The 25,805-nt window shown below is 37.7% G+C and overlaps 1 pseudogene; it reads left to right on the forward strand.

The window, feature by feature from the left end:
* Window positions 1–7,819: 7,819 nt before the first annotated feature.
* Window positions 7,820–19,016, forward strand: LOC139009434 (semaphorin-4F pseudogene; annotated as a pseudogene).
* The last annotated feature ends 6,789 nt before the right edge of the window (window positions 19,017–25,805 follow it).

The raw sequence follows: 25,805 nt of genomic DNA on the forward strand, positions 1-25,805 counted from the left end.
ATTGAGCCACGCTGGCCAGACTAAACTAAAATTTAAACATAAAGATCTCATTCTTGGTTCAATGAGTTTTGAGATAAACTAGTAAGATCTTTCTCATCTTTCCTTATTTTGAGAATAAATACCATTTTGTTTCCCATCCTTCATAACTTTTTCAAAGTTGTAGAATTTCGGTTTTGAATTAAGATATTTTTGTACTTCTACTTTTTTTCATGTAATAACTGATCATTTCCTGATATTTTGTATTTGGTTCCAAAAAACTATTCTGTGATTTCAAATGTGTAATAATGATGTTGATTGAACATACTCAAAAGAGTCAGGAGACTATAGCTATAAATAAATGACAAAGATTTATTCAAGGGTCTTAGGATTTGCAAACTAGAAACACATCTAAGCAATACTGAGAGTGTTCCAAAAGTCTGAAAATTTTATAGTAAATAGAACATTCCTGAAAAGAATCAGTTCTATATTCACAGCCCCTGGATTGGTGGTCCAAGATAAGTATTCACCAGATGTCTGAAGGCCTAGATAACGAAGCATTTCTTCTTGAGGTCATTCAGATGGCTAACTGGAGGTCTGATCTATGTCCAGGCATTAAAACACACACACACTGATGCACATCCAAGTATTGATGCAGGATTGAAAAGTTTCAAGGTTTAAGTTCCCAGAGTCAGTTAAAACAAGGATAATAATTTCCTTATGCCTCAACTCACTTGAAGTTAGTAATTTAGTAGCTTGACCACAGTGACTCCATTTTATTTGTCCTATTTCTCAATGGTAAATTATAAAAATAAATATCACCAGTTAGGGCCACTCAAACAGAACATTAACAGTAGTTACCATGCAAGTAAAACTGGTTTCTCTTGAGAAAGAAGGATTTTTAGCTAGTGATTTGGAAGCACTTTCCCTATGATTAAGAGCATATTTTTTATTATAGAGTCTTGGCTTACAAACATAAGTTTTAAAAAAAGGAAACCTGTTCATGAGTTAGTACAGAGAATTACACATTTGGGCAAAAGTCTATTTCATGTTTCTGTGTAATTTTTTTCACAACTTTTTTTCCCCACAATTTTTATTACATTATAAATTAAGTGTAACTTTTATAAATTTAAAACTAGTTAAAAGAAACATTTAAAAAGCAAAACAGTCTATTCTTCATCCCCTTCAAATCTTGAACTGAATTACATAATAGTAAATAAATGTCAAAATCTTTAAAGATAATATGTGCTTCAACTAAATATCACATTGTATTCAAATAATATATTTAATCTAGTAGAAAGAGGTAATTATTATAAATATAAAATGTACCACCTGTGTAATCTGAGACCAAGCTCCAGATTTACCTCTCTATTTATTAACTAAATGTCTTGGGCAAGTCACTTAAACTCTTTCAAGTCAAGAATCCTTATTTATAAAATGGAGGTTCTCCCTACCCTATTTCATATGGTTGTTATGAAGGTGACAATATAAATGAAAACGAATTAAAAATACAAAAATATAAATTTTTATTTAAAATAAATTTTAAAATAAAAACGTTAAATAATTTAGATTTAAAAATAAAAAATATATCAACAAAATAACCACAGTTTTTTTCTCCAATGTTTACTGTTTGCATTTCTAGTTTAAAATAGAGTTCATTATTTACAACACTAAGATCCTAGAAGGTAAACTGCTTTGTTAGTGTATGTCTCCGTTTCTAGAATCTAGGATAACTTGTTGGATTTTTAGAAAAAAAAGAGGAAGTTAAAAAGAAAAATGCAATTTGTTCGGTACTTACTCTTTATCAATCATCATAGTGGATATTTAAGATTTTACTCATTTCTGATTCACTGGTCTGTTCACATTTCAAGCACACTATAGCCACATTTGTAGCCATATGGTGGCTACCATAAAGGAGTATGCAATTAATTACTGAAGTTCCTATCAGTTCTAAAAAGTTAAATAAATGTTATTTGGGGGCTAAAATTTGCTAAATCACATAATTAATAATAAATTTTTTAGCTATTAATTATTTGACTGATGCCTTGGTGTAACAGGAGAGCCTAGGCTGGACTGCTCTGGCTCGCTGAGAAGCCTGAGAAAAGGGGGTTCTGGGGACAGGTTCAAGGGGTTAGCCAGAGATGAGTTGCTGCTGCTCACTGCTCGCCTGGTTGCAAGTCTCCTGGGAACCTTGAGAGGGAGGAGCAGGGCGGGAAAGGCAAGGCATATGAAGTGCTCCAGGAGGGAGAGTGTGCCTCCATATCTTTTACATTTTACTATAAAATTATGTTTTCCCATTTCTATAATAAATTTATTTTTTAAAGCATAGTTTAATAACTTAGCTGTGTCTTTTTTAAATATTAGCATTTATTCAAGTGGAGAAATGTCTGACCACAGGGTTTTTCTTATATAATACAGGATGTTGCCATCCAGCTATAAGAATTGCAGTCTAAATATTTAAAAAGACATAGTGGATCTTTGTTTGCCTTGCAAGTTTAACCTTAGCTAACATCACACTCAGCAATCCACGTGGGCTATCTTTATATGAAGAAACAATGTCTGTATTGAATTCCATTGAATGAATTAACTCTAATTTATTTAACCATTTCCATATAGATGGTATTGGCTTGTGTTCAGTTTTTGCCCTGATAATACTTAACTGAAGATCATAATATGTAGATTATTTTCCTGAAAGACAGATTAAATTTATCAGGGAGTGTTTTAATTGGTAGCTATATTTCAATGCCTATATTGAAATTTTATGAATAGTCACTTGTTATCTTCTAGAAAATACAAAATGATTTTAATATCTATACTTTTATAGATTCAAAGAGCTTTAGAAATATTGAGACACCAGTTTTAATTAGACAATAAATGTGTAAGAGATCCTGTTAAATACCCTCCACATAATATCAATTTCAGCTAAACATGTATGTAGGAAGAACTACTCACTAAAGTAACTTATGGAGGATAATTCATGTAACTTTCTTTAACAAATGAGTCAATAAAGCAGATAAACAACATAATGGTACACATTAATGTAGTTTAATATGGGGATGACCTCAACAATAAGGGATATAGAACGGTGTGCCTTTAGTAAATGGTCCTTGTTTGCTTACCTAGACTGGTAAATTATGCTTGCTTCCTCACTGCGTGAGAGTAGTTACTTTTGCTGCAGTTTCTAATATGCTGCCTCCTGTAATTATGTAGTCAAGCATTACACATTCCACACCAAAAAAGCAAGATCTGCAAGTTCTAGGCTAAAATGACTGCAATCTACTGCAAAAAAAAAACATATTTTAAATGAGGGTGCTATAAGTACTACTTTTTTTAATGATTACAGGCTTTTTATTTAACTTTGTTTTTTTGGCTTACCAAGAGGAAAGTTTATGAGATTAATTTATTGAGATTAGAAGTCTAACTGACTGGATAAATAAAATGCTAAATAATTTTAAAACCAGAGGAAAATAAAATGGGGGGAGCATGAAGGAAGCATCATGTAGAGTGAATAAAACATAGAGTTTGGATCCAGCTCTTCTGCTTAGTTATTATGTGATCTGGGGTAAGTCTTTTACACATTCTGACCCTTAGTTCCTCATTTGTAAAATAAGGATAATAATAAACTATTTGAAAGGTATTGTGAGGATTAGAAGTAATATAGTAAAAGTGTCTAGCACAGTTCCTAGATTATAGTAGATACTCAAAAAAGATAATTATTTATCAACTTATTAGAATAATAAACTTTTATATTAAAAAAGTACCTACTATGTGTAGCCTTCTACAAGTTAGTCCCTCAACCAATGGGTAGAAATTGAATAAATTGAGGAGGGAAATATAATAGCAGATGTTCTCACAAAAGGCTATATAGAGAGAGCAACATTGAGATTATCTTTAGTGAACCGGGAGAATTTAAATAAGTAATAATGTTTGCAAGAAGCATAACTATCTAAATCAATGTTTGCTGTAAGGTACAATAGAGATAAGTTTAAAAACACTTAGAAAGAAAGCTAAAAGCTGCCACAATGAGTTTTAGAGCTTCCTGAAATACTGTTACAGATAACAAACTGCTTTAAAGGGAAGGAGCTGGAATAAAAGATAAACAATATGTAGATGCTCAGGAATGACTCCCTAATTGACATCTTTGTAGAAATAGGGGGCACCCAGAAGCATCTGGGAGAGCTGAGGCCTTTTGATTATTAATGTGTGATGTTGAAATAAACATAAAGTTATATTTACTAGTTAGGTAGGAAGTTTAGGATTTCAGTGTGCAATGTGATTGAGTGTATTAGAGTTGGGATACTGGAAGATCATTTAGGTGGTTAATAAATGAAGCAATAAACAGCTGAATGAAAAGATAAATGGTGAAGAAGATCTTTAGAAATGTATTCCTGTTAGAGATAATGCACTTTAAAAATAAATTCGGGTTTAAACCCATTCAGAATGATTGTTAGATCACATGTTAAAGTTTTAAAAACAAGTAAAAATTTAAAAAATAAACATGTATTATAACTAAGAAAGTATTCTCACTGTTGTTCAAATACTAAATAAGACTTTCTTTAAGATGATTGCAATAGGAGTGAGAAATTGTACATAATTCCAAATACAATAAAGATAAATGGGGATTTATAGCCAAAAAGCAGGTTGAGGGTATTATTAGGTAAAAAATTACTAAGAGTAGATATCAAGAGTAGAGAAATTCTTGCTAACAGGATTCTTGCTAAAGATAGGCCAACAACTTATACATCAAAGGGGAGAATGAGGAACTTGATCAGATACTAAGGGTGATGACTTAGCAGGGTTCATTGCTAAAATTGGCTTAGAGCCAGTGGTTCTCAACCTGTGGGTCGTGAACCCGTTGGCGGTCGAACTACCCTTTCACAGGGGTCGCCTAAGACCATCCTGCATATCAGATATTTACATTATGATTTATAACAGTAGCAACATTACAGTTATGAAGTAGCAACGAAAATAATTTTATGGTTGGATCACAACATGAGGAACTGTATTTAAAGGGCCAGAAGGTTGAGAACCACTGGCTTAGACTGTTGAAAAGAGGGCTCAGGGGAACTCATCTAAAGTTTAGTTAAGGCCCTAGCCTGTCTACATTCCTAGCTCCCCCTGAAGACTTAACTGCCAGCAGGGACTTCCTTTCCCTTCCTTTCCCTTATCAGAGGTACTGTTAAAAGATTTCATCTGCTGCCATCTAGTGGACATATACTTTCATTTCTTAAAATATTAAATTTAAAAGATAAGGATTTAGAATTAAAATAGACTTCACATGCTGTTACATTGTTACACACCTTTCCTTTCAGGAAAATACTTTCAATTATTTTCAACCACAAAATGCTTTAATGTTCCTAATCATGCTTCCGGTACTCTGAAAGTTGAATTGGAGTTACTGATTATATTCAGTGTACAACAGTGTATTTTTCTTACATTGTGTTAACTTTTTAAAAAATTAAATCTTTATTGTTGAAAGTATTACATATGTTCCTCTTTTTCCCCCTTGGACCCCTACTAGCCCTCCCCACCCTATTGTCTGTGTCCATGGGTTATGCATATATGTATACAAGTTCTTTGATTGATCTCTTCCCACCCACACCCGCCTTCCCTCTGAGATTCCACGGTGTGTTCCATTTTTCTATGCCTCTGGATCTATTTTGTCCATCAGTTTATTCTGTTCATTAGATTCCACATATGAGTGAGATCATGTGATACTTGTCTTTCTCTAACTGGCTTATTTTGCTTAGCATAATACTCTCCAGGTCCCTCTATGCTGTCTCAAAGGGTAAGAGATCCTTCTTTTTATTTTATTTTTTTTACTGCTGCATAGTATTCCATGGTGTAAATGTACCACAGCTTTTTTTTATCCACTCATCCACTGATGGGCACTTGGGCTATTTCCAGATCTTAACTATTATAAATTGTGCTTCTATGAACATAGGGATGCATACATTCTTTCTGATTTGTGTTTCAGTTTCTTAGGATATATTCCTAGAAATGGGATCACTGCGTCAAATGGCAGTTCGATATTTTATTTTTTGAGGAAACTCCATACTGTTTTCCATAATGACTGTCAGTCTGCATTCCCACCAGCAGTGCACTAGGATTCCCTTTCCTCCACATCTTCATTGGCACTTGTCATTTGTTGATTTGTTAATATGTGGTGTTAACTTTTATAATATTGCATAATATAATTGTAAAGTTTTAAAGATTTTTTTAAATTTAAACTCTTTTAATCAGGATTTTAAATTTGTTTTATAAAGGAACATCTGATTTGTAAATTTTTAAGGCAGGGATTGATTTTATTCAAGTTGATAACCAATGAAGTTAACCTGGCCCACAATTAAGTTTTAGCAGATTGATTGACATTTTATATAGGAAGTAATTTGACTGGTGGGAACATCCATTATCTTTCTCTCATTTTCACAGAGAGACCTTCTCCTATATTCTCCAGAAAGGAACATTGGGGCTAACTTCTGGTCACTCTCTGTACCTTATATTTGAATGTCCCCCAATTTGATTTATCAAGTTGTGAAAGTGTAGAGAAGACACTGAGCATATGGGACTCTGGCCTGCAGTTATCTGTTTACTCTACCTATGACAACATGTAAGTTTGATTCAGTGGGAAGACGCAAGGAGTATATTTCACCTTCTACTTTCTGTTGTGCTCTCTGATCTAGCTTTTCTGGCAATACAATTGATATTTGCTCCTAATCTCACTTCCATATCTACTTTTTAAATCTATGCAGAACTAACAGGCAAAAAGGGGGAGTAATTAGTATTACCACAAAACCCAGTAGTTTCCATGTGTATGTGTGAAACGGAACAGCAATTGAATTAGAGAAGTGGAATCAATGGCAAAAGGTCTCTATTTCTGAGGGGTGTAGAAATGAGTCAATACTAGAGAAAATATCTTTGGGAGACCAAGCAAAAGAGAGAGTGAAAAAAGTATTAAAGTAATGCAGGAGTTGAGAGAGTGACCTTTACTTAGCTTGACCAAGTTAACTATCTTCAAATACAGGTAATTTCAAGAAATTCAGAACAACCCTTTGTATTCTTGGAAAGTTTTTTGACCTGATTCAAGGTCCTGGAGCAAATAATAAAAACACTTTTCTTTACATCTCCTAGTAGCAAGATAAGAAATCTAAAGTCCAATGAAACTGAAAATTGGAAGAAACAGAAAATTAGCCTCTACTGACCTCTATTGACCTCTTCCCACTACATAATTCACCAGTATTGTCCCATTTCCTTCACCCCCCCCCCCCCCCCCCCCTTTTCTGCTGCTCTGTTCTCCTCTTCACAGGACTGGGCCCACAGGCTGCAGTTCCCAGGCTTTGCAATCATCTGTTCCCTGATAGGTTTGGCCAGTGGAAAGGTGAGAAGGAAGAAACCAGACTATTTCTTTTCTTCTCGATCTGCCTTGGCAGTTTCTCTGCCAACAGCTGCATCATCCCCATGATTCCAATGTCTGCCTTTTAATACCAGCCCATGAACTGCAGAAACACTGCCCTCCCCTTCTTTCCCTGCCGCCATAGGAGGGGAGTGGCTGCCTGAGGCTGCTCATAGCTGGAGTGCCTCACTGTGCTCTGTCTGGTTTCTCAGCCGTTCAACCAGCTATTTAACCAATTCCTGGCATTCACTTCTTAAAAACAAACACATTTGTAGAGCGGTCTCTGATTTCTGTTTCCCTGTCAGGGCCCTGACAATATATACAGCACACATGTATACATATATGTATATGTATAGTTTGACTCTGAATCTGATTCTACCTCCAACTCCTTCCTAGAAAAGCATCTTCGGTGAGGCTGAGGAAAGCAACAAAGACTCCTTTGGGATCATAATGCGGTATAAGTAAGCTTTAAGTAGACCATCTTGGTCAGAGGAAGGTTTGACTGATAGATGTTTGGGTTTGAGTGTTTGGAAGAACTTGCACTTCCCCAGACTTCACCGCATTAGTAGAATTCATTGACTGAAAGGAGAGGCTTTTCAGCAGGGGAAAGTAGGGGGGAGGCCTGGGGGGATTGGCAGTGAAGATGGAGGAGGGACAGAAAGACTTCCTTCTCTGGGAACATCCAATCTCTTCGTCATATTCATTGTCTCCCCAAGCCTGGGAGGGAGAGGTGATATTGGAAACCCAGGCTTTTTCAGCTGTGGGCAAACTACGGCCCCCGGGCCAGATCCAGCCCGTTTGAAATGAATAAAACTTAAAAAAAAAAAAAAAAGACCGTACCCTTTTATGTAATGATGTTTACTTTGAATTTATATTAGTTCACACAAACACTCCATCCATGCTTTTGTTCCGGCCCTCCGGTCCAGTTTAAGAACCCATTGTGGCCCTCGAGTCAAAAAGTTTGCCCACCCCGTCTAGGTTCTCTCCCTCATGAATTACTAGTGATACCGAATTTTTGGACTTGAAGAATTGAAGAATGAATCCACGGGCAAAAAGTGGTATAGCAAAGGTGGAAATTTATTGAAGAACAAGTACAGACTCCCACATGGGGAGAGGGAAAGAGTCCCACAAAATGGACTCCCACATAGGGAGGGGGAAAGGGGTCCCACAGAACTGACTCCCATGTAGGGAACGGGAAGAGTCCCACAGCATTCTCCCCCATGGCTTATAAAGGCTACAGATCCTGGTGCCTTGATATCCCCTCTGATTGGTCAGTATTCTCCTTCCAGGTGGTTACTATAGTAACTCCTGGGCTCAAAGGTTGAACCTCACAGGGGACAGGTGAGGTTCTCCCCCCTCCTTCCCCATTGTTTCCCTATTCCCTCTGGGCTTTCTTCTTCTCCTTCTGAATGAAGGGCTTCCTTCTCTTTATTTTATAAATATAGACCTTACTTGGCTACTTCCAGTTCCCTTGTCTTAGGTAAATGCAACTGTTGCTGCTCCCTTGTCTTATGGAGATGTAACTGCACCTGGCTTCCTTGTGTTATGGAAATGTACCTTCTCACAGTCTGCAGACCCAGGCTTTTCCATGGACCCCAATTCTAAAAAACTCTAAACCTGCCTATGTTACCCCAAAATTCCTGCTTCACTAGGATGTTTCTGAGGAATATTAAGGCATCCTACAAATCTTTAATGGCAAAGCATTATTTTCAAAAATAAAAACATTGCTCACTCAAAAAAAGTTATTTACCCCATTAATAAGGAAACCAGCAAGATAGATAGACTAGTTTCAAAAAGAATGCTAATTTAAATACAATATTAATTAATATCCTTGGGGTAATAATACTGTAACTTTCGGGGTTCATTGTTTTTGCAGGGCAGAAATCATTTCAACTCTCAAACAAAATTCATTTATATTACTATCAGAAAACAACCATGTGAACCAGCTTCTATAATTAAAAATGACCTTTACAGAAATATGAAATATTACAATCCTTATGAAAACAGGAAGTCAAACAAAGGTATTCACCCCTAGAAACTCAGATAATACCTCTGTGGACCAGCTAGACAATCCCTAATGTGACACTGAAAGGGTACCTGCTTAGTTCTTAGATTAAGTTACTTTTAGTTCTCAGATTTAGTTCCAAGATTTAGCTTCTTTTTCTTAGCATTTTATTGCTGCCTGAATTGCTGACTGATTCAAGTAATGAGGACATGGCACACCTCTTCTGAAGGTTGCCGCTAACTGACACCAGCTTTCCTCAGGCTATTATGCTTCACCCCCAACAATTAACCTCAGGCACAGACACTAGCTAGAGGGACCAACTATTCCAGTTTGCCACCGTCTGAGGAGTTTGCTGCAACATGGGACTTTAAGTACTGAAACCAGAAAGTCCTAGACAAATCAGTTGTTCATCCTAACACAAAGAAGAAACAAACAAACCCAATGTAATGTAACATAAATCAAATTTTTACCGAAGTCTTGGGGATATCAAAAGGCAGAATTACCAAAGAAAAACTCAAAACTGGACACTTCCTATAACTATTCCCAGGACCCCCTACCCAAACCATTCTAATGTAAGTGTTTGAGGACATCTCTAATCCTTTGCAACCTTAGATCTAGCTCCTGTACATGTGAGTGTCCATCAGCACGACTCTCCTGCCCAGAATTCAGGACCAGAAACTTCCCTTCCTTAAGGGTTCCAGAAAGGGAGAAAATGGGAGTTTTCTTTCTAAAACGAAACTAACTTCAGAGATATGACTTCATTACTAAGTAGAAAAAAAAAACTTGTAGGATTTTATCTTTCATAATATGTGGTATTTTATATTTTTCAATGATGGTTCCAATAATACATTCCACCCAACAAGCCCTATCACAACGTGACAATGACAGCTCTCCATCAAGAGTTGGGATCTGTATCTTCCCCTGATTATGGGTTCTGGTGACTATAGCCAGAGTGATGGCTCCTGCCTTCTGGGGCTAGGTCATAAAGCAATTTGATACCTACCATCCCTAATTAGATATATACTAATATATCTAATATAGTACATCTAATACATTTATGTAAGTATGTATATATAATGAGCATATATTTAAAATATTTTTAAATTTGACCAGGGATACATAACAAGCTAAGAAATTTGTTCACATGCAAAGGTAGATAAGAATGGAAGATATCTCTGTTCTTATCATCCCTAATGATTTCTAATGACCTATCAATGACTTATCAGCTGAAAACTCAATTATGTCCTCCTTCTACTTTGTTGAAAGCAAAGAATTTAAAATCACCAGACTTGCAAAAAAAAAAAATTTTACTCATTAATGGCACTCACTATCTGAACCAGGGGTCCTCAAACTTTTTAAACAGGGGGCCAGTTCACTGTCCCTCAGACCGTTGGAGGGCTGGACTATAGTTTAAAAAAAAAACTATAAACAAATTCCTATGCACGCTGCACATACCTATTTTGAAGTAAAAAAACAAAATGGGAACAAATACAATATTTGTATTTGCATGTGGCCTGCGGGCCGTAGTTTGAGGACCCCTGACTGAACAATAACAACACTTTCATTTAGTCGCGTTCTGAGACGCCAGAGGATTTATATATTAAATGAAAGCAGCACAGTAAGCTCCTGGGTGGACAGAGGTATACCTTATTGTAGAATGTGGAAAAGAACAGCAGTGAAAAGAGAGAGGAAAACAGGCCTGGCACCTCTGACATGACCCTTTTCCAGTACGTGTGAGCTCAGGATCTGAAAAGTGATTCCCTTAAAACTGTCCATACTCTCCAAAGTGTTAATGTACTCATTAACACGTGTATTCACATCCAAGTTGTCTCTGAAGCCCACATTCTTGGGCACTATCTTGTTAGCTCTTATGCATACTCTAAATGCAAATACACACACACACACACACACACACACACACATTTGCTTTGAAATTGCATATTAGTAAAGAAATTAGGAAAATTAATGATAAGCGAGAATAAAGAAAATTACAAATTATCTCAAAAATTATATATACAAAATGTCTAATACTATGTATTTAATATTTATTTAATTCATAGACACTTATAACCAGAAGGGAGATTATGTCATTCCATTTAATTTTCTCAGTTTATCTAGTATTTTCCTTTGGTAATAATATTCAGTTCCTACAGTTTTCTGACTTAATAAAATATTTATTTACTGTTCCTCTCTGTCTGCACAAGAAAGAAACTGTTACGAAGAAAAGCATAAATACAAATCATCATCTTTTTTCCAGTTCTTGCTCTAAGATCTCACTTATTCTATTGTCTCAAGAGCAAAAAAAAAATTTAAGTACAATTAGTGTCTTTGAAAAATATGAATCCCTGAATTTATGTTATTGCAAATAAAAGAGGAAATTCCCCCCCTCTTTTACTCACAAGAAAAGGAATGGATTGGCTTCTTATCATTTGTTTCTCTAAGATAAGGAATGACCATTTTATTTACATTAGTATATATAAATATTATATATACACACACATATATAATTACAAATTGTTGTTGTTGTTGTTGTTAAAACTCTCCGGAGGATATTTTTCCATTTTAGAGAGAGTGGAAGGGAGAAGGAGAGACACAGAGAGAGAAACACTGATGTGAGAGAGGCACATCGATTGGTTGCCTCCTGCATATGCCTCGGCCAGTGCCAGGGATTGAGCCTGCAACCAGGATACGTGCCCTTGACCAGAATAAAACCTGGGACCCTTCAGTCCGCAGACCCATGTTCTATTCACTGAGCCAAACCAGCCAGGACCAACACATTTTTTAATGAACTACTTCAGAAATAATCCCTTCAAAATTTCGATAATCTTCAGAGTTGAATATTTGAGTAGTAAATTAAACTAAGTTCCCATTGAGAGTAATTGTTTTTCCTGCATGACAATACAAAATAAGTTGGCTTTTGGTATTGTGATCTTCTGCTTAATCCCTTTGTTAATTTCTGAATCTGTGTTTGATTCATGAATTTATAAAAGGGTGTTGGTAGAATGAATCCAGAATCTTGCTGGGAATGGTGTCATAAATCTAGGGTAATCCATAGCAAAACAGCATCTCTGGGGAAATCATCTTACTGCAAGTAATATTAAGCCTATGAGCTTCAGGAAACTCCACTTTCCACAGTCTCAAGGATAGTAGATCTAGCCAGCCTATTGCATTTCTATATTAATTCAACAGGCTTTTGCAATTTGGGGGCTAGAAATCAGTTCTTATAGTTTCAGTAAAGACCTAAGACCTACTTGTCTGAAATAATGGGGGGAAATAGCCGGAAGCCGGTCCATCCTTGCTGCTTGACACGGTCGCTGCAGGGAAGAAACATTTGCACAGCATGTTTCAAGGGACCTGGCGTATATGGCATACTGTTCTTAATATGTTTGCTCCTCCTCTTAGCGCTATGTGTTTTAACCAAGGCCACCTCTCCGAGAAAGGCTGTTTCCCCAGGTGAGGATTTTTTCCCTGGAGTTAGGGATTAACAGGACTAAGGAAGAGAATAAATCAGTGAAACCCCCTAGTGTTACAGAAATACCATGTACTAATTTCTTTACTAATATGAAGAACTTGGACTAAGACTGTTGGCAATAAATTTGGGACTTGCTGGGCCCACATCCCTAGGGGTCTACCCACCAGGGAAAGCACCAAAGCCTATACCCCTGGAGACCCACTGACACAGGGCAGTCCCAGGGAAGACAAGCAGCAAGGCTGGGAGGACATAACCTTTACTGGGTAGGATAATCTCCTTCAGTCACTTCCTTGTATCTTATCAGTAGAGCAGTGACCTTGGAATAGCCCTAATAATGGAACACAGAGATTAACCTAGACAGGATTAAACTCAACAGATTAACAAATGCCCTAACCTTTGGAATAGAATGGATAGGATTAAACTCAACTGGTATAAATACAGTTGTAACAGGACAATAAATACAGAACCTGGCTAGAGAACCTCACTATGCTGATCAACTGAATGCTGTCTCCATGTCATTCCTTCTTCACCGACTCCATCCATACCTTTGGGAACCCCTGGACCTGCTGGGGCTGGACCCCAACAGGAAATGTATAGTAATGCTGTGAACCACACAATGGAAGGTATTGCTTGTACACTCTGCCTATGTTTTTCATGGCATTTCAGTCCATGCTCATGCTTGGAGAGAGAAGGAGATGGGTGATAAGGTGAGAGAAAATAAAACAGGACATTTTGAGCCTTAAGTGGGAAAATAGTGTCATGAAAAGTTTAGTATATTGTATATAGAGAGAATCTGTCTTATTATTTTGTTACTTTCAGATTTGAGATATTCTGTTACTTTCAGATTTGAGATAGGGCAATAAATCTCTTTGACTATAGAAATGCAAATAGAGACTTCTATTGTTTATATGATTTTTTATATCTTTTACTTTTGGTATTTTTATGTTTATAATATGTCCTAGATTGTCAGTGCATTACTCTTGTCAGTCAAAATTTCTACTCTGCCACTGTAAATATTTAACAGCTCTGAACCTCAGTATCCTTTATCAATAAAATGTGAAGAATAATGCCTGACCTCATACTGCATATGAATTAAAATTAAGTATATTAAAACCTACTATATACAAACACACTGTAGGTATTCAGTGGATGATGAGAATGGTGGTCATTATAAGGGTCAACTAGAAATCATACGCAAAGTACCTCATGGGGTAAATAACACAAAAAGTTGGATGTAAGATGCTATTATTATTCTAGAGGCAGGGAACTTCTTGTTCAAGTTCTTTAACTTGGACATACAGGGTACATCACACATGAACTCGTGCTTTAGTAACTTGTTCTTTGTGAAGGAAAAAGGTAGCTCTGCTCTCACCTTGTCAGTTTCTACTATGTGCATTCTTTCTCATGTGCAGATCACTAGAACCCAGGCTACATCTCTCACTGTTGAGATAGGGGTGATGGTAGGACAAGGCAAGGCTTAGAAACTGTGCTGTAGACCAAAGGAAGATGTAGGCAGAATTGTGGCAGACTGAGTTTTCCAATTGCCGAGAGCAAAGAAAACTTGGTCCAGAATTCAGGACAGGCATGTCAGGTCTGAAGAGTTGGTTCAGCAATAAAATCCTAGCATTAGAAATGCCCTTTGAGATTAGTGATATTCTTTTTTTGCTGTTGAGCTTTAGGTCCAGCCCTTGCTGGGTTTGAGGATTCACCCATACCACCTAAATTGTGGGGGCTGATATGAGCTCAGATTGTAGAATGGCTTTCAGATTCGCCTCAAGTGTTACTGCATGGTAGCATCAGGTCTTCTAAAAGTCTGTGTGAGTCTATGTTAGTTTTCTAGAACTGCTATTAAAAAATACCACAAACTTAGTGGCTAAAGCAACAGAAATAGTTTGTCTTACAGTTTTTGAAACTAGAAGTTCAAGACCAAGGTGTCTGAAGGTTGTGAGAGAGCATCTACCCTCTGGCTCTCCCCTAACTTCGGGTGGTTTCTGGCATCTTTGCCATTCTTTGGCTGTTGAAGCCTCAGAGCAATCTCTGGCTTCATTTTCACATGGTGCTCCGCTTGTGCACGTCTGTGTCCAAATTTCCCATATTTATAATGGCCGCAGTCTCGTTGGATTATCTTAACGCGTTAAGTGCCCAGCCTGTTTTTGTCTTTGGGACGGAAAGTATAGTGTCAGTCACTGGTGACTGACAGAGCACTTAATGTGTTAACTAATTACATCTGCAACAACTCTATTTGCAAATAAGGTCATATTCTGAGGTCTGAGGCATTAGGACCTCAATATATGAAATGGGAGGAGGGGGGGATAAAATTCTATCCTTTTTTTTTTCTTTATTGATTAAGGTATTACAATGTGTCCTTGTCCCCCCACCCTCCCACACTCATGCCCTCACCCCCCTGGTGTCTGTCCATTGGTTAGGCTTTTATGCATGCATAGAAGTCCTTTGGTTGATCTCTCCCCCGTAACAGGATCCTTGGGATTATCACCTATTGCTAAGGTCCTCTGCAAAAATCCATGGCACTATAGGGAAAGGAGTGTGAATGCACTGATGTAGGAATATGTATGTGAGCATATTGCAGATAGCTAATACTAATACTAAGTGCAGACAGCTAATCCTAATACTAATATATCTTTGCAGTGGAGTGAATTCACCAAAATAATGAGGGATTCATTGAATAACTTAGTGGAAAAAGAGCCCTGAGTATTGGAAGACAATTCTCCAGGGGTCTTTCTTATTTCTGCATATCTTTGTGAAGTGAACAGATTGAAGAGACCTTAAATGTTGAAAAGTTTTAACAAGATAATGGTTTATAGCATGAGTCTAAAGTCCTGATATTAAGAAGATGATGGAAAAGGACCTAACTTTAAGTATAATAAAATTTTTCTTGTGCTACTACTCATTTGTAATTTCTCTCAAAATATATAATACTAGAGCAGGGGTGGGCAAACTTTTTGACTCGAGGCCCACAATGGGTTCTTAAACTGGACCGGAGGGCCGGAACAAAAGCATGGATGGAGTGTTTGTGTGAACTAATATAAATTCAAAGTAAACATCATTACATAAAAGGGTACGGTCTTTTTTTTTAGTTTTATTCATTTCAAATGGCCGGATCCGGCCCGCGGGCCATAGTTTGCCCACGGCTGTACTAGAGGCTCGATGCATGAAATCCGTGCAAGGGGCTTGGCCCCTGCCACTGCTGTGGCTGCCTTGGCCCCTGCCTGCCTGCCACAGTGACCCCCTCTGCCTTGGTCCCCGCCTCAGCGGCTTCATCTGGAAGGTTGTCTGGAAGGACGTCTGGTCTAATTAGCATATTATGCTTTTATCATTATAGATAAAGAATCAAAAATAGAGCAATTTATTTAAAGGAAAGGCAATAAAGTTCTTGATAGTGAATAATATATTTAAATGACTGATTCACAAGGTAATTGCAGAACTCAGATAAAAATAGGAACATCTAGTATTATCTAGAGAGAAGCCAACAAATTAGGATGAATAATGATCTTTTAACTGAGATTGAGTTGGAATTTCATAAAGATAGCTTTTAAATGAACATATGAAAAGGTTTTCCTGGATATTGAAATATGATGATATTTGAGGTCTAAAGCTCATTACCTTTTGGACAAAAATTCTGCTTCTGCAGAGACTATGATTAGTTTTAATAGTTTTTGTTTTATTTTGTTTTGTTTTGCATTAATCCATTATCTCTTCTTTACTTCCACTCTCTAGAATCTATTATTAGTCAATCTATTTCAAGTGTTTGTTTGGAAAGTCAGTGACATTCAGGAAAAAGTAACCACATATTGCCAGGTGTCAGGTAGCTATGTGTCACACCTCATAAAAACAGCTGAGTAGTCAACCAAAGCAGACACTGATTCAGCAGCACTGTCAGATGGCATTGTTCCTGAAATATCAAAGGACAAGCAGTAAGTGACATTTGGGGAAAGAAAAGAAATTCATGTAGGTTACCATACATTTGACTCTTGCCTCAAGAAAAAAATTAAATATTAAATGTATATATTGAATTGACAGCACATACTAGAGTGGTGTGTGTGTGTGTGTGTGTGTGTGTGTGTGTTTAAATCAAACGCTATGCTTCTAGTAGATCTATTAGATCAAAACTTTCTCCCAGAAACATGTCTTACTTTTTGAAAGTGGACATACAGAAGGCAAGAGATATGTGAAAACATGCTCCATTATTTATCAGTTCTATACAATGTTTCCATGGATTTCCTCAAATGTAGTTTAAAGATAACAGTGCTATGAGGTTCCTGTATTAATTGAGATGACCTAGGTATCAAATCTTCTCTGAAAAGATTTGCTCAATGTATTTAGTAAATATTATATACTTAAAGCTATAACATTTATACCTGGAAGATAAATCAGATCTATCAATATACAGATAAAACCACAGGCTTTAAAAATCCATTTTTAAAATAAAATGATTTTATTTAATAATTATTTATTTGTTTTAAGTTAGCCACAAATAAATTTTAAAGGAGACTTGCTGCTCTGAGGAATTACCTTCATTTTGTGCAACCTGACAGCTATCATCAGTTTCATGTCAGCACAGCATTTTGTTTTCTACAGTGAACACCAATCAGAATCATTAAACTTCTGTTATGACAACTTTATTATACATTTCTGCCACTCAAGACCATTGCAATTCTCAAACCATTCCTTTAGTGCCATTTGCCTATGATATTTGTAAGTCTAATTGGTCACATTGAGGTAGTTCTTATTTGTTATTATTTTAAAAAATGTATTTGTTATTGAATTTAGAAAGGAAGGGAGAGGGAGAGAGGGAAAGATAGAAACATCAATGATGAGAGAATCATTGATTTGCTGCCTCCTGCACAGCCAGCTCTGGGGATCAAGCCCGAAAGCCAGGCATGTACCCCAAACAGAATAGAACCTGCCACCTCCTGGATCCTGGGTCGACACTCAACCCCTGACTCACACCCAGCAGGGCAGTTTATATTTTTGAACTACCTAACATGTAATGAAGTTTGAACATGAACAGGAAAAGCATTAATAATTAGGCTGTACTATTTATTTTACCTACACTTACAAAATACATTTCTATGGCATGTTGCCAATAAAGTGGCCTTTAAAAAAAAATCAATGCATTAATAATTAGGCTGTACTATCTATTTTACCCACAGGGTGGCCAGCCTCTCAGGGAGAGTATGATGTGCTCTACCTGGGGACAGAGGATGGACACCTCCACAGAGCTGTGCGGACTGGAGCCAAGCTCAGCGTCCTTGAGGATCTGGCCTTATTCCCAGAGCCACAGCCAGTTGAGAATATGAAATTGTATCAAAGCTGGTTCCTGGTTGGCTCCCGTCCTGGGGTAACACAAATGAACACAACCAACTGTGGACGTCTCCAGAGCTGCCCAGAGTGCCTCCTGGCCCAAGACGCTGTCTGTGCCTGGAGCTTCCGGCTAGCTGTGTGTGTGGCCTATGCTGGGGAGCATGGAGGGCTGGTCCAAGACATAATCAGCGGATGTCTCTTCTTTGTGTCTTAAAGAGCCTGGAGAACTCCCAGTAGTGTTTGAAGTTCCTGTGACTACAGCTGTGCATGTGGTCTTGCCATGTTCCCCAAGCTCAGCCTGGGCATCCTGTGTGTGGCACCAGCCCAGTGGAGTGACTGCTTTTACCCCCCGGAGGGATGGGTCAGAGGTGGTGGTAACCCCAGGGGCCATGGGTGCGTATGCTTGTGAATGTCAAGAGGGCGGGGCAGCCCATGTGGTAGCAGCTGATAGCTTGGTATGGGGCAGCCAGCAGGGCCCCTCAAGCCGGGCCCACACTGTGGGGGCTGGACTGGCTGGCTTCTCTCTGGGGGTTCTTGCAGCATCCCTGACTCTCCTCCTGATTGGTCGACGTCAGCAGCAACAGCAACAGAGGGAACTTCTGGCTAGAGACAACGTGGGCTCGGACCTGGGGGCACCGCCATCTGGGACCACAAGCTATAGCCAGGATCCTCCCTCTCCCTCTCCCTCTCCCTCTCCTGAAGATGAGCGGCTGCCCCTGGCTCTAGGCAAGAGGGGCAGTGGCTTTGGTGGCTTCCCTCCACCTTTTCTGCTTGACTCTTGCCCAAGCCCAGCCCATATTCGGTTAACTGGGGCTGCTCTGGCCACATGTGATGAAACATCCACCTAGGGCTGGGCAAATGATCACTAGTGCATGACTGGCCACTGGAATGGTGTGACCATTGGGGTGTTGGGGTCCCTGGGCCTGGAAGTCCATCATGGCCTCTGAGTTCTCTTTGAAAAAATAAAAATAAAAAACATCAACAACAAAAAACAGTGCTCATAAATGATCTCTGTCACCATACCCAATTAAGAATGTCACTGCAGTAGGGAACATTTGTTGGTTTGCCTGTCTAGTATTCTTTCTCTTTTCTGGGGTAACTACACAGTTTTCTCTCATGTGATCTGGTTTGGACTATCTCACCTAGCACTCCTTCCCTACTTCAGAGTGGCCACATGGCCAAGGCGGGCCCAGGGCTGGTCACATGACTCAAACAGGAGCCATAAGAATCTTCACTGAAACTGATCTAGAGATATTAAGATGTTTCCCAGGAAGGTTCTACCTGGCAGGATGTAAATCTAACAGCAATCTTCTTCCCTGATTTAGAAAAAGAAACTATCTCTACAATGAAATCAACACACAAGTAGAAGCAGGAATGTAGACAGAAAGAATTTGATTAGACTATAAATCTTGCACACCTGAGACATATTTCTTCAATCCCAGTAATGTGTGCCAGTGAATATTTTGTATTTATTTTCCTTAGCTAGTTTGATTTGTGCTTTTATCCCTTAGAACTTAGTGACTCCTAATACAATTTGTATCCTTAAATATGGTAGAGATACCAAATTCTCCAGCAAACTCATCAGTAATATTTTAGCTTCATCAATAAAGGGTAACTATCTTGGAAAAGTTTTAGGAACAACGTTTATATCCTTAATTTTGTGAATTATAAATAAAATATGTATATTATCCTCAGTGTTTAATGAGTTTCCTGTTGTTCCTAATTTTGTCCTTGGGGTGCCCTATTTTGTTCTGTTTAAAGTAACCAGTTGCTACCTTAGTGTTTTTGTTGTCTGTCTCTGAAAGTGTTTTGTTTTGCTTCAAAACTAAATTCTTCAGTACTTTCTTCCTCTGCTTAGCTCCCTTCATGTGTAACTTCTAGGTCTTCTCATTCCCATAAAATCCTTAAGTCAGGCTAGACAGAACTGCATTATGCTCATGGGAGAAGGGGAGGAGGGAACCAGTTAGTCTCAGTTGCAGCAGGGAAGAATTTGAGCTCCCTAAAACCCAACCTGAGGAAGAATGAAAAGACAGCCACCTGGCATGTTCCGCCTTCTGGGTTCTCTAGTGGGAATAAATGCAGCCAGACTGATACCGATAAAACTTCCCTACCTGTAGTTGTATGCCCTCCTGCATGTATGCCTTACCACTGTGGAGAGATGGGATGTGAATTATCTCCCAGAAGAAAGGACACAAAAGGCTGAGCAAACTCTGATTAACTGCCCTGAGTTTGCCAGGCTGTGTCTCCTGGGCAAGGAAAACAACAGGCCAACAGGGGCTGCCCAGCTCATTTTCAAAACAAGATCATTAAGAATATTTACTGAGCCCAGCCAGTGCAATCCAGTGGTTGAACACTGATCTATGAATCTGGAGGTCACAATTCGATTCTGGTCAGGGCACATGCCCAGGTTGTGGGCTCAGTCCCCAGTGGGGAGGTAGTCAGTCAATGATCCTCTCTCATAATTGATGTTTCTATCTCTCTGTCTCTCTTCCTTCCTTGCTGAACTCAATAAAAAAAATTTTTTAAAAAGAATGTTTACTGAGCAGCCACTATGAGCTATTTTAGATAGTTTAGGTATTATGTCCTAAACTAAAAAATATTTTGCCTTGTAATGAATTATTTGAGCAAACTGTGGAACTTAAAGATTAGCATATGTCCTCTTTAATTTGTCGCAGGTATGCTGATGGGAGCAAAATGAATTTAAGGAGTGGTTACTGTTCCTCACTAGGATGGAAAAGAGAATTATATGAGATTTTACCAAGTTTTTTTGCATTTTATAATTTTCATTATACTGCAAAGTGTGCATCAAGGGAATAAATTTTGAGGTAGCTTTTTTCTTTTTTTTTTTTTACTGCAAAAAGCAAAATAAAAGTCTTTATGTAGCACAGCAACTAAGAAGGGCCTTTGGAAAATTGCAATGAGATACACAGACTAAAACTTTGGAATTCATTGACATATTCAATTTGGTCTGACTTACTGGGATAAAAAGAAGAGATAAAGCTGAAGTAGGTATCATGAAAGGGGAGGGGGGAGGGGGGACTGCCCAGAATATTACAGGCGAAAGCAAAAATAAAACCACAATAAGTACATATTTTAAATATCCCTTAAATTAAAATATACCTTGGAGAATTTAACCAGCTGTTTCTGAAATATAGCTTCCATATCTTCCACTTGTCACTGTATTTTTGTGTGGCACTCACCACCTAGAACCTGAGCTCTTTGCACAAATGCATCATCTGTAAAGTCAGGTGGTCATTGCTAGTCCAATAAAAAACTAAACTCCACAATCCACCAAGGAAAGAGAAACAACAGCTGATAGCAAGAGACAACATTAAAAAAAAGAAAACACTGTATATGCCTCTACAAATCTGATTTAATTGAATTAATGAGAACTTGAGTTCTGACAATTGAGTTTGCACTTACACACAAGAACCAATTTAGCTCCTTTCTTGAAAATAACCTATCAATTGCCAGACAAATCATTAATTCATTTTTAAAAGAGACAGAGATTTCCTGATTGTAAGTTTGAACTAATTGGTTTTTTGATTGAACTGATTGACAATTTTGCTTAAAAATAATCAAATCAGCCCTAACCGGTTTGGCTCAGTGGATATAGCATCAGCCTGCAGACTGAAGGGTCCCAGGTTTGATTCCAGTCAAGGGCATGTACCTTGGTTGCGGGCACATCCCCAGTAGGGGGTGTGCAGGAGGCAGCTGATCAATGTTTCTCTCTCATCGATGTTTCTAACTCTCTATACCTCTCCCTTCCTCTCTGTAAAAAAAATCAATAAAATATATATATTTTTAAAAACGTAAAAAAAATAAAAATAATCAAATCAGAACTACATGTATCTAGATAAAGTCATTCAAATTGCTTAATAATCTTAGCACTTCACCCATGCTCTTAGGACAATCACTTAAATGCATTGGTACCCCATAAACTCTTGTTGAATTTTGGCACAAAGACTTCATGTTTCATGAAACAATATTTGGGCAGTACCAAGATCAATGTCAAAAACAGTGAGGGAAAAAGTCTAAAGTTAAAGACATAACACTTTATTACTGTGCTTCCTTTTATTGCATTTTGCAGATATTGTGTTTTTTACAAATTGAAGATTTATGTCAACCTTACATCAAGAAATTCTGTAGGCATCGTTTTTTTTCAACAGCATTTGTTCACTTTGTATCTCTGTGTCACATTTTGGTAATACAATATTTCAAACTTTTTCATGATTATTATATTTGTTACTAGAGGTCCGGTGCACAAAATTCATGCACTGGGGGGGGGGGGGGGGGTGTCCTTCAGCCCAGTCTGCACCCTCTCCAATCTGGGCATCCTCTCACAATCCGGGACTGCTGGCTCCCAACTGCTCGCCTGCCTGCCTGCCTGATTGCCCCTAACCGCTTCTGCCTGCCAGCCTGATCACCCCCTAACCCAGTGATGGCAAACCTATGACACGCATGTCAGCGGTGACACGTGAACTCATTTTTTTGGTTGATTTTTCTTTGTTAAATGGCATTTAAATATATAAAATAAATATCAAAAATATAAATCTTTGTTTTATTATGGTTGCAAATATCAAAAAATTTCTATATGTGACAGGGCACCAGAGTTAAGTTAGGGTTTTTCAAAATGCTGACACGCAGAGCTCAAAAGGTTCACCATCACTGCCCTAACTACTCCCCTGCCAGCCCTATCAACGCCTAACTGCTCCCCTGCCAGCCCAAATGCTCCCAACTGCCCTCTCCTGCCGGCCTGGTCACCCCCAACTGCCTTCCCCTGCAGGCCTGGCTGCCCCCAACTGCCCTCCCCTGCTGGTCTGATCATCCACAACTGCCCTCCCCTGTAGTCCTAGTCCCTCCCAACAGCCCTCCCCTGCCGGCCATCTTGTGGTGGCCATCTTGTGACCACATGGGGGTGGCCATCTTGTGCAAGGGTGTGATGGTCAATTTGCATATTACCTCTTCATTATATAGGATGGTGATCTGTGATCAGTGATCTTTGCTGTGACAAAGGCAAAACCTACCAAAAAAAAAGATTATGACTCATAGAATGCTCAAATGATGGTTAGCATTTTTTAGCAAAAAAGTATTTTTAAATTAAGGTATGTACACTTTAAGACATAATGCTATTGTATACTTAATAGAGTATTGTAGAGGGCAAAAATAAATTTTATATGCACCGGGAAACCAAAAAGTTCACGTGACTCGCTTTATTGTGATATTCCCTTTATTGTAGTGGTCTGAAACTGAACACATAGTATTATATCCTAGGCATGCCTGTATTTTAAGTTCTGGAATATAATGGACCAAATTTAATCACAATGTCACACTTACAATATTTAAATAGTTTTGAAGTAGTAGTCACTCAGTTATTCATTGCAATAAAATTTTAAAAAATGAGATAGAAATGCCGAAACCGGTTTGGCTCAGTGGATAGAGCGTCGGCCTGCAGACTGAAAGGTCCCAGGTTCGACTCCGATCAAGGGCATGTACCTTGGTTGCAGGCACATCCCCAGTAGGAGATGTGCAGGAGGCAGCTGATCTATGTTTCTCTTTCATCAATGTTTCTAGCTCTCTATCTCTCTCCGTTCCTCTCTGAAAAAAAATCAATAAAATATATTTTTTTAAAAATGAGATAGAAATTATTAAAAGGCACTTTCAGCTATTAGACTAAGAACCCCCATAGAATGACTGCATATGTGTTAAATATAGAACTGTCCTACTAAACCCATTTAGGATGATGCCTTTCTTCTGTCACTGGTAAGGAAAAGGCAGATGATAATTTTAATGACCAAGCAGACATAAATAAAAGCAAAACTCATATGTGTCAAGATAAATTTAAATTTAAAACTTTAGGAGAACGATGATTACCTCCAAAACACTGCTTTATAAAATAGGTGAAGAAAACTCAGTCTCTTAAACAGCACCATCTTTATTACACATTGACTTGCAGAATTTAAATAATCAGAAACTCTGGGACTAAAGACACAAAATAGAGACTGCTATGGATCTATATTGTGCGAAGAATGCAGTTTGAGTGAGTGGAAAGGAAATAGAGGTAAGAGAGTCAGACCTGTTCCTCTAAATGACTTCTGTTAAACCACTTAACTTCAACGGACATGAGTTTCCTCATTTTTAAGTTGTGGAAAGCAAATTTTGCCTCTTACATCACCAGAATGTTGTAAGGGGGTTGTAATGAAATATACACTGATTTCCTTTGGGGGAGAAAATTTGTAAAACCTAAATTCATTAGGTTACAAACTCCTTTCCATTAGAAGAGTTGAAACAGGATATAGCCACATGTAAGCCACAGTTCCTAAGAACAGAAATAAGCAATGTAGCCACACAGGTTGGGTCTACAGCCTATTAGAATCTGTTCATTGTTTTCATAGAGTATTTTTACCACAAAATGGACACAAATTCGTATATAAAATAGGGTAAACATTTATGGTTAAAATCTTCTGTAATTTGTAGCTTAATATACATGGAAAGTTTTTATTAACAGATTATAGAATTATTATCTAAAAACTTAGAATTGCATAATTTTAAAGCTATTTTAAGACTTGAATCAAAACTGCACTGAGTAGTTTATTATGTAAATTGACATACTATAAAAAAGAAATATTCTTTAATAAAGTTAATATTTTTAATATGCTGTAGGTACTTAGCATAGTCTGTAAAATTAAACATAGGCAATATAGCCAATAATTTAAACAATCCATTTTTAAATGAGATGAGAAACATCTTGAATTCTCATGGCCGCAGTGGGAATGCCATCATGATCGTGGCTGGTACTGCTTTTCAGGCACCCATGTTGACAGGAGACATGAGAAGCATGAAGCTCTCCAACCATCTGGGATGACCAACATTAAACTGAGAATGAAAATAGGTCCTGGTTGCAGCAAGTCTTAGAAAAAACAATAGAATAGCTGGCCACTGATGAGAGCATGCCCAAGGGCAAGAATGGCATTCCAAAGGCTTACACTATTGTTTCTCTCTGACATCCTGTATTAATACGAGGGAATTTTGTATCCTATTTCTATTAGAAAGTATTTAATCCAATTTATAAAACCTATTAGATATTTTTTAAATCTTTGGTATAGAATATTCATAATAATAAAAGCATATTATGCTAATTAGACCAGGTGTCCTTCCTGATGACCTTCTGGATGAAGCCAGGGCTGGGAGGAAAGCTGGGTCCTGGGTACCAGAGGGAAGCCAGTGCCAGCTGCCAGGGGAAGGAAGGCCGACTCTTGCATGAATTTCATACATTGAGTCTCTAGTAGAATAATAAATGTATTGATTTTTTAAAAGATAAATGCCATCTAAAATGTACTTTTAATTGCACAAACATAAAAAAATAGCATTCTGAACGAACTCGCTGATGTTTTCTACTATCCACATATTTCTGCCTTATATGTGTAATTGAATGCATCTGGCCATTTAAGAAAAATATTCTTTATTCACTGAATTGAAGAAGTTTTCATTAGGTGGGTTTTTTAAAGCACTTGAAGTAATATATTTCTAGTTCTTAAGATGGCTAGTTTAGAGAAATTTAATGCCTTTAAAAACATTTTTTACACTCAAATTACATTTAGCTTCTTATAGTAAGTACTTTTTAAAAAATATGCATA

The sequence above is a fragment of the Myotis yumanensis genome, unplaced genomic scaffold, assembly GCF_028538775.1.
Source record: "Myotis yumanensis isolate MYYU_CA2020_CCGP unplaced genomic scaffold, mMyoYum1.0.hap1 SCAF_4, whole genome shotgun sequence".
In the NCBI taxonomy this organism is placed as follows: domain Eukaryota; kingdom Metazoa; phylum Chordata; class Mammalia; order Chiroptera; family Vespertilionidae; genus Myotis; species Myotis yumanensis.